This window comes from Akebia trifoliata, chromosome 15 (genome assembly GCF_017979445.1).
Source record: "Akebia trifoliata isolate Shusen 1 chromosome 15, ASM1797944v1, whole genome shotgun sequence".
Lineage (NCBI taxonomy): Eukaryota > Viridiplantae > Streptophyta > Magnoliopsida > Ranunculales > Lardizabalaceae > Akebia > Akebia trifoliata.
Genome location: NC_141389.1, coordinates 13,497,195 through 13,514,534, shown reverse-complemented (window position 1 = coordinate 13,514,534; position 17,340 = coordinate 13,497,195). Strand labels below are relative to the sequence as shown.

The window sequence follows — 17,340 nt, the reverse complement described above, 5'->3', positions numbered from 1 at the left end:
AGAAAATGATATTTAAGTAATTTCCAATTAATATTTGATAACTCCCGGTCAAAAGGCAATGTCATCAACAACAAAATTGAAGAGGTGAAGGAGTGGGAACAAATGGGGCATGTAATTAGTTGAAAATATAGGGGTGTCTCAAAATTCTGTGGGGGCAGTTGCCCCCACCAGCTCCTTACTAGCTTCACCCCTGATTGAGACACCTCATGGTTAGGAATCATATGATACCAATGAGTCATCTTGACTCTAGTCAATGTTAATTGACCAGCATGACTAAATTAATTAGTTGTTTAATTACAGTTATATGCTAATTAGCTATCTAATTAGCTATCTAAGTGGGTTGTAGGGTCCACCCTAAATGAAATACAATTCCATTTACAATTCCTAACTTCGGTCAAACTGAATTGACTCAACTTTTCTTAGAAAATCTGAGTTCGAAACCTTTGACTAGGCTCGATTCTTTTCAGATTTCGACTTGCGGATATATCATTTCGATTAACTTTTCGAGATCTATTTAATGTTATTATCATATATTCGAAGTTCCATTTCCTTACAATTCTTTTTCTTATGGTGCTTTCCCATTCATTTCTATTTTTCTATTAATTTTCCAATTGTTTTCCTTGACACATCTTCTGACAATTCAAACTCTTTTTCAAATTTATTTACTCTTAAATTCTTAAATCCTCCGATCTAACGTGCCTTGTCAGAAAGATTTCTCGAGATTCATGGTGATTCTGATGAGTCGCCGCATCCTCTACATCTCCTAGAGTCAATGGGTTTTTTCCTCATAACACTTATTTTCATTTTTTGAGGTTTGAATTCCCTTCATCATTGTCATCAGCGATTTTTGTACCTCCTCTTACTTCCGATCCCTCCACCAACTATTGCCTCAACTCTTCGTTATCCCTCCTAAGTCCTCTAATTTCTTTAATACGTTTATCAAGTCCTGTTGTATTTTCTGTCCTCATTTGGTTGATGAGGAGTTCTACGACATGTAATGATTCCTGATTTTCCTGCGCTCCTTGAGTCCCAATAACCTCTTTCTAATTGTTGTTCCTCGTGTTCACTATGTTTCTGTTGTGTAATGATTCGTTTCTCACGGATGACACCAATTGTAGTGGTAGTTTTTGTGATATACTACGAGATTAGTGATTTTGACAATGTACAATCCACATCTGATTGCCCCCATGTGGGTCCCTATACCACAGAGCCTCCGACTCCCAAGTTAGAAAATAGAAAAATCTTCAAGAGGGTATTCACCAAAGAATTGCATACCTTTTATAGATGTAAGAGTGAGATCTCCCCCTTTTGGACGTTTCCTAATTTGTATTTAACCAAATTTGGCGACCTAATCCTGTTTTAGATTTCCCCTTCTTTTTCGATCTTTTAGTCATTCTAATAATTGTATTTTTAATTTTACGCCTAATTTCCTAGGAATTAGGGATCTTTCATAATAGTACAATATTTGAGAAAGACCTCGATCTTAGGGCTTTGCACTTTCTATTATGAACTTTAGACCCTATTTAGGGTTGGTAAGGTATGCTATCCAACCCGTTCGTATTGTGTGAAGCCACGTGTCATCTTCCTAGGGCTCACAGATTTTATCCTCCACAAGAAATCTCTTCGAATATTTTTTTGTGATTAGTTGATCTTTGCAATAAAAATTTTCATTGTTATTTGCGAATGATTTGCGGTACTTTTTATGCTACAAATCATTTACTGAAATTTCTTAAAAAAATAGGTGATCCATTGAAATTTTTTACAATAAAAATCATTTGCATTATGTTATCAAGCACCAGTAAAATTGATTTCAAAAAATTATTTGCATTTACAAATGATTTGTAACGTATCAAGCAAGACCTAGTGTCCAATCACTTTCTACTATGCCTTCTGTCATTATAATATTAAGATAAGGTTAGGATCTGGAGACGACTATTCATTATAATATTTTTGAATAGTGTTGAAGTGACTTCAAGATTGGACCTCACATCACACACCTTGACATGAAAGCAAACAAGAATCATAGATGTTTTTCTCGAGATACATGTGAAAAATATCTATGATTTCTATCCACTTTCATGTCAAGATGTACAACATAAGGTTTAATGTTAAGGTCAATCTGACAAGACTCAATATATATATATTTTTTTATATATGAATAATTCTGAAGTGATCTAAGTTGGATCCTCACATTGCACATCTTGAGGTGAAAGTTATTTTTTCACTCAACTAGAAAAACATATGAGGTTTCTGACTCTTTTTTTTATACATCCACTCAGATGTTGATTTTTTCAAAGATTTCTACGACACCACCGGATGACTACAAATGTAAGGCATCCGAGCAAAGTAGAAAAATGTTGCATCACCTTTGAGGCACCGCCCTTAGAGGGTGCTAAAGTCATTTTCATTTAAACCCTAATACCTCTTCTTCGTTTTATATATACACAGAGAAGTTAAGCGAAGGCATCACCGCCTGCGCTTCGCTGTAGTATTCTTCTATCTATCTCGCTTAAGCTTGCAACCCTCGTCCTTCCTTGATCCTACAATTGCCGTCTCCAGATCTATCTGTTCTTCTCTGTTGAAGGAACTGATGATCTTCTAAAGAAATGCTTTGAAAAGCTAATTCGACTTTGTGCACGTAAATAGGGAAAGTTTAAGAACATCTGAGAATCTAAAGATGTTCAAATATTCGGAAATCGAACAAGAAACCTTATTGGATATCAGAAATTGGAGATCGCAGGTATCGCCCCGCTATTCAATATTATTTGATTTTGTTTTTGTTTTTCTGCTTTCTTTTGTTCAAGTTTTTCAATTGAATCGATGATTGGTTCGTGAAGATATCAAATTTGCAGAGAACGAAAGATGGATTTAGATTTTCTGATTTTGCTCTCTTTTATTTTAATCCTTGATTTTAAGGCTTCTTTTTTCTCTGTTTTCTTCTTTTGGTGTGATTTTTTTTTCTCTATATTTTTATTGATTTTGATTTAGTCAATTTTTGAAGCTTCGATCTTACCCTTTTTCTTTGAGATAATTAAACCCAAATAAAAACCCAGATGTGATAAGAGCCCACCTCCACAGGGAAACAATAAATTTTATCTTAAGTCCCCATTTGAGCTGTTGTCTTCCCATGAAGATGTCATTATTGTGAAGGGTTGATAGGTTTATTTCAATAATAGTGTTAGGGACTAAGATATATAACAAATCTGAGAGATATACACATGGGATTCTGGTCTTGTCTTTTAATTAATAACATAATATCACAAATTGAGATTATTCTAGAGTTGTACTTGGTTTTGCTGTTATTTAAATAGACATAGAGCATATGTTCTAGGCATTTTTTTTGGATTCTGTTTGTTATTGCATTTACAGCTTTATACTATGTATTGTGTTTTCATAATCCATTTTATCTTTTGTTATCAACTCTCTTTTTTTATATCTCAAGTGGGTTTTCATATTTTATTACTGGATTCTTTGATGGAGATTCTCTTACAAATCTTGAAGGTTGGAGATGTCAGACTGTTTTTGAAATGGTTTTTATGTTTTTCTCCATTTTTGATGGAGATCTCTTTAAAGGTTGTCAATGTAGCATGGTCTTAGAACTCGGTAATTTGTCTCGTCTCACCCCTATCGATATTGAATTGACTTGTTTGAGTTTCCTTTTCTTTAGGAGATAGACCCTGTAACTCAATTTGCAATTATTCATTAATATATGGTTTTATGTAAATAATTATATATATATATATATATATTAAGGTGTATTAGAAGATTGTGTCACAGCTTGTCAAATGAGATCTTGTGTGAGACGATTCACAGTCAATGTCTCGTGCATTCTTGGATGATATCGAGATGACTTGGACGAGATTTGATTTCTTGCAATTGTAGCAGGTTTCTCGTTATTGATGACATGGGCGGTGGAGAGATGTAGACAATGAAAAGATTAACAGGGAACTAAACAAAAAAAATCACAATTTTTAGGAAGACCATTGGTATTTCTTAAATTTTAATATCTATTTCTCATCTTGTTAGTGTTTTTATAAGGTCTTGAAACTCAAAACTATCTCCAAATGAATTTCAATTATAGTATTTGCAGTCTATGTTGAGAAGAAAAACCACTAGAAAAAAAAAAAAAAAAAAAAAAACAATCGACAAATTTGAAAAAAGTAAAAAAGCTTGGACAATAAGAAGAAAAACACTTAACATTTTAATTTTTGTTGTCAACTTAGATATTCTTTTTGTTTTTATGCGGATTTTGAAATTCAAAACTCTCAACCTATGGAATATGTTTTCATGGCAAAGAGGATTTCAATAATAATATTTGCACTATATTTAAATATTAAAAACACTAGGGAGAAACATGCCTTATTTTCAATTGATTTTACTCTTAGCAACCATCTACCAAAATAATGATGAAAAAGTAAAGGTACTTCTGAATTTTATGGTATCAACTTTTATATCCATGCCTATCCCTACTAATAAAAGAATGTTTTTGATGACATGTAAATGAGTCAACAAATTGAAAACCCTTGCAAAAACTTATGTGGTGATATCTCGATCATAAAGTCCATCTTTTAGTTCTCAGTGTATCATTCTAGGAATGGTAGAACTTCATGTGGGATTTTTGGTCTCATGTAGATGAATTTCTTGGTAGAGACTCAAGAGCTCAATGGCTCTATAATTGGTTGTTGTTTTAGCATGCTTAAGAGGTAAATAAAAAGTTTGAAATCGGTGGTAGTTTAGCCCAACCCAATTTGGATAATTCTAGCCTAACCCCATTTTCACTTGCTTGGAACTTGTCCTTTAATAATTCTAGTGTGATATCTAGTTTCTTTTATTGCGTCATCACTAGAGTTTTATATTGACAGGGATTGGAGAGGTTTAGTGAAGAATGTGTTTTGGAAAATTATTGTCATTTGGCATGGGTGGTTTGGGAAAAATATTGTTGCTGCATTGAAGGTTAGTATCAACGTTGGGTTTTATTTTTGCTATATCTAATGTTTTCTTCTAGGTTTTAATGGTTCATGGATTTACATTTATTTGTCAAAGTGTTCTCTTTTATCTTCGCATTGATCCATGAATAAGAATTAACATGGGATTAACATTGTTGATTTATATAATATGAATATTCTTAATAATCTTCTTTTACATCATGTGAGTCACAACAATGATTTGAAATATATATGGGCAACTATTGTGTTTGCTATCAAAGGACCATTTTAGAAAATATTTTATTTAGTGTACTTCTTCATGATTGATTTGTAATGAGGCCCTCACATGCTAAAAGGTTTAGATGTTAATTAGTAAATAAAGTGTGATAATTGTAATGAAATTTCTTGAGAAGCCTCACTTAGGTCAGGTTGGAACATTGTTTTTTTAATAAGCAAGTAGGTTAGTGGGTGAAGGAAGGTTTTAAACTTAGTTTAGGGTATCAACCCTTAAAAGATTGAATTTTTGGTGAAATCATGGGTTGGGCCAATCGAAACCAATTTGAACTTCGAAACACTCAACTCAAAATTTCAAACATCTCGGTTCAAGTTCACTAATTACATATGGAGAGCCATTATTTCTGTTGAAAAAAATGGCATCTAAAATGTGATTAAGAAATTGAAAACATTAGGATTTAATGGTTTCATATAAAACTTAAAAAATTGATAACAATGGATGATATATATGCATGGAGAACCATGAATGTATACAAAAGAATGCATCATAATTATTAACATTAGCATGACTGGATTGTTTGGATATAATGGAAGTCAGAGATTCTCATTTCAATTATACACATTGTAAATGTATGATCTTCATTTAAGAAAATTCAAGCTACTAGGGTTTAGGAATTGCGACTATTCATGAGTTTTTTTGGGGTGTGAATGGCGATCTAAAACAAAATTTTCTTTTGAAAATATTTTTCTTAAAGAAAGTGACTCCTAAAGTTCAAACCAAAGAGGTTTGAGTAAGGGGATTCACTAAAGAGTGGGGAAGGGATTAGGCACCCACTTCTCCCCATCAATTAATGATGGTTACCTGGGAACTTGGCTATTTTAAAAGAATTTTAAGACTTGAAATAGTATGTAGAGTAGAATTTGGACAACATGTAGGTTCGATATGAGAACCAAGTTGATTGTCAAACAAGTATTAAGATGATCCCATTGGCTTGGGGAACCTTTGGACAAGTTTGTTTAGACAAGTTTATTTTAAACTAGACAAGCATGAGAAGCATATGTGTTTTGAATGCAAATACAAAGTATGAACATAAATGCATGAAAATTTCAGCAATCTAGATTCTTGACGCATGGGTATAAATTGTTGTCAAAACCCAAGCAAATCAACTTAAATTGGAGAGATTTTTACTGGGATGAAATAGACTGCAAAGTAGTTCTATTAAAAAAAAAAATCTACCCATTCGGAGCTGGGAAGTTATTATTTCCAACTTTCTATCAGCATAGATATCTTCTTCATTGTTTTTTGGTTTCAACGAAACAACCCCAATCTTCAACAACCAGAATGACAATGATTTCTTTGAAGATTTGTCTCTCTCCCTTCCTCCAATAAAAAAATAGATTATTTGCACACAAAAAAATGTTTTCAAGAATCTCTGTGTTTTTTTTATTAGAAATATAGATCTAAGATCCTAGAATGAATTTGTCCTTCTATTTTCTCAATCCAAGCAAAATATTTTGAAAGATTTCCTTGAAATATTGACATTTTTCTTATTTTTGTTGAAATCTACTATTCATTGAAATTTCAGTCAACATAAATATTGATTTCGATCGAAATATTGGTAAATAGATATTGTAGCTCTAATTTTGTGTTGGTGGTCATTGAAATCGACATAGATTGATTGAAATATGTCTATTTTTAATACCTTTGTTATAATTAGTTCCCGGGCAAGTGTTAGGGATATCAACATTGTGAATTTTTAAGTCACTTACTATGACATCTTCAAACAAATCCTAGAGTTGGATTATCATGACGTTAGAATACTAGTATGCTATTGTGACCGAGTCTATAAAAGACGTAAACAAACATAGTTGATCAAAAAATGAACTCGATATATGTTATTTTAAGGGGGTTACATATAAATATAAGAGAAGGTGATGGGTCCTTTATCCCGTCTTCTATCACAAAGATGACAGTAAGCCTATGAAAGATGGGCATGTTATCTTGAAAGTTTCTAAGAGATTGAATCGGGATGTTGACTCTTATGGAAACCCCTTAGTATTTCAGTCAAAAATGAATGAAAATAATTTAATAATGGCATTACTAGAAGATATCATAAAGTATACTAACATTGAAGACGATTAATAAAATGTTTGTACTCAGTGGAACTTATTGTTAGCATCTCTGTTAGTTTGGGTTGGTTATTCTATTTATTATCTTTTTTGTTTCGACTTGTCTCAACATTATAAACATGCATATTTTTTTACTAGTACTGGCTTCATTTCAATTAGTTGATTTAGATACACTGTTTGTGGTTATAACAGTATGCTCACTGGATCAATCATCATTTGCTCTTAACTCGACACTGGTATCGACATCAGTATCTACTGTTGAGAGTATGTATATTTTGCGAACATATGATATTAATCTATTTAATATTCTTATTGATCTTTTTTGTTAATAATTTTTTATTTATCACAGGTAACCCTACTCTTGTGTAGTGAAAACATATGGCATCTATGTATGATAGATGGACTAGTATGCCATAAGAAGTCATCTAGAGTCACTTTGAGTTTTAAGTGATAAGACATGAAAAAACTCGTACAGATGCATGACAAGTTAGTTTCACTAAACTTCAAGAGATGGTTAAGAGTAGAAGGCATTGAAGTGGTGAGTTCTACAGGGAGTTTTGCAGCTATTGCAAGAAGAGTGAGTGTAAGGGAGTTGAGTGAGAAAAATCGACGAGGTAACCATGGTTTCCTATGGTGTAATCCAAGCAAAATGTCACAAAGCATAAATGGGAAACATATTGAAGCCACTCCTGCAACTTATAATCCAATCACAGGTACTGAGGAAGAATATTTGGTCAAATTTTTGTGCATGCAAGATGGGATTGGTATATGATCTTCTATGCATACTTGGTGATATTTGAGGTTGTGTCCGGGAAATGATTTTAGGTGTTTTCAAGACCTTTATGCATGTTTCAATTTCTTACAAGCAAGCCTTAGAACAAACTCATAGAGATACATAACAAGATAGTTTCACTAAGTTTCAAGAGATGGTTAAGAGTAGAAGACATTGAATTAATGAGATCTACTGGGAGTTTTGTAGTTATTGTAAGAAGAGTGAGTGAGAGAATTAAGTGAGAAAATTGACAAGGTAACCTTGGTATCATATGGTATAATCCAAGCAAAATGTCACAAAGCATAAATAGGAAACATACTAAAGTTACTCCTGCATCGTATGGTTCAAGCACAGGTACTGAGGAAGAATAATTGGTCAGATCTTTGTGCATGCAAGATGGGATGGGTTTATAATCTTTATGCGTACTTGGCAACATTTGATGCCATGTTCGGGGAATGGTTTTAGGTGTTTCCAAGACCTTTGTGCATGCTTCAATTTCTTACAAGCAAGTCTTAAAACAAGAGACGACAATCCTTAATAATAAAGGTGGATGGTTTAATGGAACAGATGGTAAAAGTATTATATAGTTTGGATGCTAATGCGGTCTTCCACTGAACTTGGTAGTTCTTCTCAGGTACAACATATTTTGCTTGAGCATGTTTTTTAATGCAATACATGTATTGTAAGCTAGTGTGTTTTCTGATTTGTTTAGTTGACCAAATATTTAAATGAGGCTTTGTTGTTGTTATTGGAAAATTAATATATATTTCATGGTGGTGTCGAACATAAACCAATTGGAAAACTATTATATATTTCATGGTGACGTCAAACATAAAATCTTTTACATGCACTACAAATCTTAGGAATGAAATGAATTTTAAGGAAGTAGAACTTTTTCTTTATCTATATTGGTATTTTCGTCATTTCATTCTCTTTAAATAGGTATCAATTAGAGTACTGAGAAGATAATTTATTAAGATTAATGCTTGACACTAGTCAAATTTTCCCTTCACTACAAAATTGTCGTTCTTATATTAGTATTCATGATTTATTGAATGAATGAACTACTATCATAATCATATAGTTTACATGACTTTTGCAGGTAAGCACATATAGGCCCACCAACCGCACAGACAAGGTGTTGTAAGGTGGACGCCCTCTACAACGATTGTGTGATTATTGTCATAGGAAGAGTGATACGTGTATCTAATACAGATTCAGATTGTTGCGATGGCCGTGTAGATGAGTGTAGTCGAACAAAGTGGAGAAGGAACATTTTCAGATCTAATTTGCGGTGATATCATCGTTTGACTCAAATTTATGATACTATTTCACTAAAGAGATCTACTTTTATTTATTTATTTATTATTTCAAAATTTTAAAATGTAGATTGGTATTTATTAATTGATTATGATGCATAATATTAACATTGAAATGAATGTATGTGATATTTTTTTGGAAAAAAAAATTAATGTTACCGATAGTCATGTCTTAGCAAAGACCTTTGTTATTATGGAGGATTGGTGTGTTTTTCATAGTTTTTGTTTTTTATTTGAATTTGAATTCGAAAAAAATAGTGATATTTGAATTTGAATTTGATTAGATATCATTAACCAATATTCGAATTTGCATCCGAATGAATTATTGGATATCTAATATTTTCGATTCGAATTTGATTTGTTATATCTGATATCATTGGATTCAAATCTGATTGCAAATCAAATTTGAAAATTATCTGAAATTTAATTGTTATTTGAAAATTATCTGAAATTGAATTGCTATTTAAAATATTATGTGAAAAAAGTCTATATTTATATTATTTTTTCACTTAGATGCATGTTCACATGAGCCCCTGGTGTTTTGGTACAAGTGTTATAGCCTATTTATAAATTGGAGAAAAAAAAATTGTAATCTTACAAAAAAAGGTACCATTGAAATTTTTTTAAATTAAAATAAAATATCAAAACAACAAATATTATATACATTATATACCTTGGTCCAAGCATAGAATTGTAGGAAGTGAGTTTCTCAAAGTTAGGCCGATCTGTGTGGGATATTTAAGCTTTAACTTTGATCCATGTAGAAGCCACCATCAATTGTCATGTCAACCAATGTCATACAAGAAGACATGGATGGGAAAAATCTTAACAGAGCAGCAAAGAATTGAGGGGTCTGTTGCATGTTCATCCACTGGACTAGACTCGAGCCTGGGAAGATTTGGCTTTGAACATCCCTAATGCCAAGGTCATCTCCAAGCCAAGGCATTGCCCTCTTAAAAGCATTCTCTGCATCAGACTCGTCATCTGCAAAGGCGCTCCTATGGACCACTGGTAAGAGACTAATAATTGGAGAAAGTAGAATCAAATACCCCACCCCACCCCTAAGTAGGACTCTTCCGTGTGTAGTGTCAAGCACAAAAAGATTTGTTCCATTGGGCCATAAATGTGGCTGGTCCATGCATCAATGATTCTTGGTGGACAGTGACAGTGGATCACCTCTTGGATTGTGACCATGAAATGCGTTAGCACTAAAAGGGAAAAAAAATACATTAGAAAGCTAGTAGGACTTAGATTGCCAATTATATCACTCAAAGAGGTGCAATGTTAATCACATATTAATAGGAATCAAACAAATTTCATTAGGCTATTCAACCTCAATACAATATTGATCATATATTAATAGGAATAATGATTTATAAAGAACCAGAACTAGTACCTTGGGTTATAAAATATAGTAAACGGGCTATTGCTTGTAGCAACAAGAATTTCAATATGCATGCTATCAATGGATATGACTAAAGAAGAGTGCCGATCGCTGTTTATTAGCACACCTTATACCCAAGAGAAGCTGTGACTTCTCATCTCCACACACAAGCAGATTATTCTGAATGTATTAAGTAAGGACGAACTTAAAAATATAATGAAGATTTTCCTTTTCATTTCTCTTTGCATACCTTATAAAAATGACTGCATCACCAGCAAAAAAAGTCATTTTGTACTAACGAACACGCTCCAACCTGTAGTCAACAGGTGCCTTTTTGGTTCACCTAGCATAAAGAAAGAATAAAGCTTTAAAACTTTAGCTTAGTTTTTGTAAACCCATATTACAGAATCTTTTACTTGACCCATGTTGGTATCAAATTGAAATATGGTTTCCATCATTTCAATGAGGGATTTCACCAGATAAATTTTAAAACTATAATTTGCAATATTTTTATTTTAAACTGCAGAAAATATTATCACATCAACACATTGGGAAAATTAATTTTAGGAATTTAGCACCAGTCCCAGTAAGAAGGCACATGAATGCGTTGAATAAATATCCAAATCGGAGGCTGAACTGGCAACCATACAAAATAGAAGAGCCAACCATTTCATTGTTTTACTTTAAACAATTTTCAATCATTTGAAGGGTTAAATCCTCGACACATTCAAATCCAGACTATCTTCACGTTTTACCACCTTGGAACCATGCAACTAACACTACAACTAGGAAGGCAAAATATCTGAGAAAAAATTCCCATCTTCATAAGCGAGTAATGATGTATGCAAATATTCGAGTTGTGAAAGATAATTGTCTTTCTAAGGGAAAAAATGTGCAAGAAAACACCTACTGGCAAGTAGTATTTGATGTAAGAAAAGGAAAGACATGAATTTCACTAAAATGAAGAAATCCAATTTGTTATTGTTAGGATTTAGGGAACGTACCTTTTAGTTGCAGTGGAGATTCAAACCTTGAGTTGTGTCACGTTGAGTCGATCGCTGGAGATCAAAAGTCCAAATGCCCGTCACGTTGACGTTTCTAGAGTAGTCGTTGTTTCCACACTTTAAACCCTAGGGTCTATTGATAGAAACCCAGAAAACTACTACTTAGAGAAGAAATTACTTTTTGGGAGAATTTGATTTTCTGTAGTCTTCTTATTATATTTTTGACATCCCCACATCTCATTTATTTATAGAGATAAAAATAAGAAAAGGAATTGCAGTCTCCTACTATAATAGAGACTCAACCTTATTAGGACTCTGATTCCAAGAGGAGTCCTAATACGTGATATATATAGATTGGGTCCACATTGGATGTCCAAAACAACTAAAATCTCCCATTCGTCTATGGTGGGACTTAATAATCATCTTCTCATCTCAAGTTATGCACGTATTTTCTTCATACAAGGGAATAAGATGTGCGATCAATGGGAGTTTGACTTCCGGAGAGAGCATTATAGTTACAGGATCTGTTACCATTTGACCTGAAGAAATATGTGATAAGACTACATCCTTCTGCGCAACCATATCTCGAATGTTATGATAGTGAATGTCGATATGCTTCGATTTTTCATGGTATTTAGGATCCTTTACATATGCTAGTGTTTCCATACTATCACAATACAATGATACATGATGTGAGGCACTATGCACTATACTGAGTTAAATAAGGAACCTTCTCAATCACACAGCTTCTTGAACTACAGCATTACATGCAATGTATTTTAATTCCATCGTGGATAATGCTACACATAACTGTTTCTTTCTAGACCGAGAAACACCACCACCTCCAAGCAAGAATGCATAACCTAATATAGATTTACGCTCATCTAGATCACTGGCCCAATCCGAATCACTATAGCCCTATAATCGCAAATTTGCTTTCTCGTAACAAAGTGAATAATCTATAGTCTCACGTAAGTATCGAAAAATTCTCTTTATTGCCTTCCAAAGAGAAGTTCCTAGATTACTTTGATAATGACTGACCAATCCTATTGCAAAACAAATATCCGGTCGAGTACACATCATAGCATACATCAGACTTCCAATTGCATTTGCATAGGGCACTTGTGTCATCTTTTTCCTTCTCTGCATTTGTCATAAGACAAAGACCAAGATGTAAGGAATATTCTTTCTAGATTGGAATATCTATGGGTTTACAATTTTGCATACGAAAATGCTAGAGCATTCTATTAATGTAAGTCTCCTGAGCCAAACAAAGAAGTCTTTTGGAGCGATTATGAGTGATTTTAATTCCAAGTACAAAATTTACTTCACCCATATTCTTCATTTCAAAATTTGAGAATAATCACTTTTGAGTGGCAATAATCAACTCCATATTATTTCCAACCAACGAAATGTCATCAACATACAAAAAAAATATTAAGAAATTCTTTCCAGTCCGTTTAATGTACACACAATGGTCCTCTTCCATCATCGTAAACCCATTTGTAATAATGGCTCGATGAAATCGAAAGTACCATTGCCTGGATGATTGCTTCAAACCATAGATGGACTTTTAAGCTTGCAGATTTTGTGCTCATATCCTTTTATTTTGATGCCTACAAGTTAATCCATATAGATTTCCTCATCCAAATCTCCATTTAGAAATATTGTCTTAACGTCCATCTAGAAGAGTTCTAAGTCTAAATGTGCGACAATGGTTAAAATGAGGTGAACGGATGTGAGTCTCACTACTGGTGAGAAAGTCTCATCATAGTTAGTACCCTTTATTTGGGTATATCTTTTCACAACTAGATGAGTTTTATACTTATCAATAGTTCCATCAGCCTTTTGCTTGACTTTTAAAATCCATTTGTTTCCAACAGTCTTGTGTCTAAGCGAAAGATCAACAAATTCCCAAACTTAGTTTTTTCATCATAGACCTAATTTCATTTTGCATAACAGTCATCCATTTTTTAGAAGCAGATGATGATAATGCTTTCCAATAATTCTTAGGTTCATCATCATCAAGTAAAGCAGACATAAATGATTCCTTTTCAATCTCAAATCGACGACGGGGTACAATTCCACGTTTACTCCTACGTACTTCAAGATCATCATCAATAACATCTAGTGGTACATTCCCACTAATTGGTACACTCCCCTATCATCGACGATTCATCAGATCATCAAAAGATTTAGTTACCCGATCCTCGTTGAGAATATGTGGAGGTTCCTCTTCTCATTCCGGATTTGATTCTATCAACTCATAGAACTCATGAGGTACCTGAGTTATTTTTCTATATGGGAAATCATTCTCAATGAAATTCACATCTCGCGACTCAATCTATACCATTCCACCATTGTTTCGTTCATAAATAAACACAAAGCCTTTACAATGCTCAAAATATCTAATAAACGTGCATTTCTTAGCTTTTATGTCTAACTTCCCAATCTGATGGGAAGGAATATGAACAAAACCAAATGATCCCCATGGACGTAGATGACTCAAATTGGATTTTCTACTTGTTCATAACTCATAAGGGGTGGATATAACAGATTTAGAGGGTACCCTATTGAGGATGTAGATGGCAGTCAAAAAAGCGTCCCCCCAGAAAGAAATAAGAAGGTTTGTTTGTACCATCATCGATCTCACCATATCTAAAAGGGTTATATTCATTCTTTCTGCTATGCCATTTTGTTGCAAAGTAGAAAGAATTGTTAATTGCCTACGGATACTTTTTTCTTCATAGAGCCTCTTCATAGTCTCTGATAAATATTTGCGTCCTTGGTCAATTCTGAAAGTCTTAATTTTCCTTTCTAACTAATTTTCAACTTTCAACATAAATTTCTTAAAGCAATATGATATTTCAGATTTATGTGAAATCAAATAAATATATCCAAATCACAAATAATTATCAATAAATGTGATGAAATAGGTCATTTCATGACGTGCCATCACATTAAGTGGTCCGTAGATATTATAATGGACTAACTCTTAGGGAATTGACGCATGTACCGTCTTTCCAAATGGTTTCCTACTTGACTTTCAGGCTAGACAATATTCACAAACTGAAAGATCGACTTTTAAAAGTGGACTTAAGAATCTACTTTCATTAGTCTTTTCATCATATCCTACTCAATATGGCCTAATCTAGCATGCCATTTCATAGAATCAGAAACAACATCATTGGAAATCTAATAAGCATCAAGGTTTAAATTATTAAAATTAACATCTAATTTAAACAAACCATTTGAAATAAAAGCATATCCATAAACAACTTAATCCAAAGAAATGCTAACTGTTTTTAACGAAAAATGGAAATCAAAACCTAAATCTAATAACGATATAACTAAAAACAAACTGCGTCGAACTCTTGACACATAAAGAACATTATGGAGTAACAATGTGTGTCATATGCGTATCCGTAATTGGTATGTTCCCACTCCCACTACATTTTCACTAGAATGTTTCCCATGAAAATCTTTATGCTACCATACGGGACTCGATGAAACTCTACGAACCCAACTCTATCCCTTGCTATATGTTTTGTTGCTCCGGAATCTACAATCCAATCAAAATCACAAGAATCAGCAACAAGCACTTCTATGCAAACAAAACAATGAAAGGAGGTTTTAGAGTTGATTTTTACCTTTTTCGGCTCAATGTATTCACGAGTGAAGTATCCTAGTTTCTTACAGTTGTGACATGCCATTTTAGATTTGTCTTTCTTTCCACCACGTTTTATTTTACGACGTTTGAAATTCAGGTTCTTCTTAAATACAATTTCATTAGTCTGAGTTCTTTTCATTCGCTTGCGTTTGGATGTGAAATTCCCACATTTACCAGATTTAGCAGTAAAAGCAACATTGTTACTCCTTATAGACTGATGTTCAGCTTCTAATTCAAGATGTCACGACAATTGAGAGAAGTTGATACTCTCATTGTACGTCATATTGAGTTTCATTTGCTCTCATGAATCGGGTAAATATCTCAAGACAACAAGAATTTGCTGTTTATCTATTAAAACATTTCCAGTAACTTTCAGATTACGTATTGTAGACACCCCAATTTGAACGGGCCCTCACTCGAAAAGACCCAAAAATAGTAGTCTTCCAACAAACAGGGCCAACGGACCTCGAAGGCCCGAAGCATTAAAATCTGATATTTTTATCAAATCGAAGCACCTAAAACCTCCCAACAGATTAGTGGACCCACCAAAAGGCTCGGCATGCCCTGCTCTATGCAAAATGTCAATTTTCCAACAAAATAGGCCAACGGGCCTCTAAGGCCCAAAACGCTAAAAAAATGGCAGTTTTGATTGAATCGAGGCCCCTAAGACCACCCAATGGTTTAAGGGACCCATCAAAGGGACCAGACTCATCCTACGCTATCCCAACCTTTACCGCTCCACGCTTGCATCCAAAAAAATCGATAAAATTCTCCAACGGACCTAAAAGGCCCAATTTGCCAACACATGGTGTTTTTGATCAAATCAATAATTTCAAAAATCTCAAAAAAATCAAAAAAATTAAAAAATGCGAGACTTGGGATGCCTACCCCCCTTTTACTTCCGCCACTCATCTCCGAATCCGCAAACACCTTAAGCCCATTCATGGCCCATGAACCCACAATTCTCCAAAAATCAATTTCCAACCTTACCCCCCTTAACCTAAAATTAATCTCATATCACCTAAACCCTAAAACCTACCCACCTTCAAAAACCTTATCCAAAACAAACCCTACCCAATCCAAAACACATATAAACAATCTTCAAAATCCAAGCCCAATACACTAAAAGCCCACAAACCATTATCCATATCCCATTCATTATCCAACCCACAACCCTAACCCATTAACCACTACCCACATCAATCAATCACCCTCTTAACATCAAAAGATGACACGTCATCATCCCCTCTCACCTCCCTCATCTAATCACCTACTCCCATCATCATTCTCTAAACATCACTTCCCTCCAAAATCACCTCAACCCATACCTTACCCTAACTTAACCTATCTTTATTCTCTAACATCAACAACCACCCACATCATAACCCATACCCTACACCCCCTAACATATCATCATTCTCTAATATCATGAACCACCCACATCACAACCCATATCTCTACCCATCACCTTCTTCAAAACACTCTAATAAAATCACCTCAACCCATACCCCCCTCATCATCAACTAACTAACCCATATCTTCTCCCTAATCAAACAACCACCATCAACCATTCAACCAATCTCATCACCTCACTCTCTCATCATGATTGCCACATGGCTTCATCCCCTTAATCCTCCCAAAAACCAATCTACCAACCTCTTACATAATCCATTCTCCTAAATCTACACACATTACCTCTTCAACCAACCTAACACTCCTTCTCTAAACAATCCCCTTACACCCCCATTCCTTCCATCAATCATCATTCACCTCATCCCCCCAAACACTCTACCCAAATGGATTGAGTAAGATCCAAACCATTTGGGTTAAAAAACAACACATTTCCCTCATTACACAACTACCCTTACTTACACTCCAAATTTCATACCCTTCACTTCTAAA

The 17,340-nt window shown here is 33.9% G+C and overlaps 1 long non-coding RNA gene across 3 annotated transcripts; it reads left to right on the top strand.

Moving 5' to 3' along the window:
- The first annotated feature begins 2,313 nt into the window (after nucleotides 1–2,313).
- Nucleotides 2,314–9,544, top strand: LOC147384395 (uncharacterized). Of its 3 annotated transcripts, none has more exons than XR_015172640.1 (5): nucleotides 2,347–2,740; nucleotides 4,863–4,953; nucleotides 7,482–7,553; nucleotides 7,639–8,695; nucleotides 9,164–9,544. It is a non-coding gene; the product is annotated as an uncharacterized LOC147384395 (long non-coding RNA). The 3 variants fall into 3 exon arrangements; XR_015172642.1 differs by having other exon boundaries at nucleotides 2,352–2,740; nucleotides 7,639–8,002; XR_015172641.1 differs by lacking the exon at nucleotides 7,639–8,695 and having other exon boundaries at nucleotides 2,314–2,740.
- The last annotated feature ends 7,796 nt before the right edge of the window (nucleotides 9,545–17,340 follow it).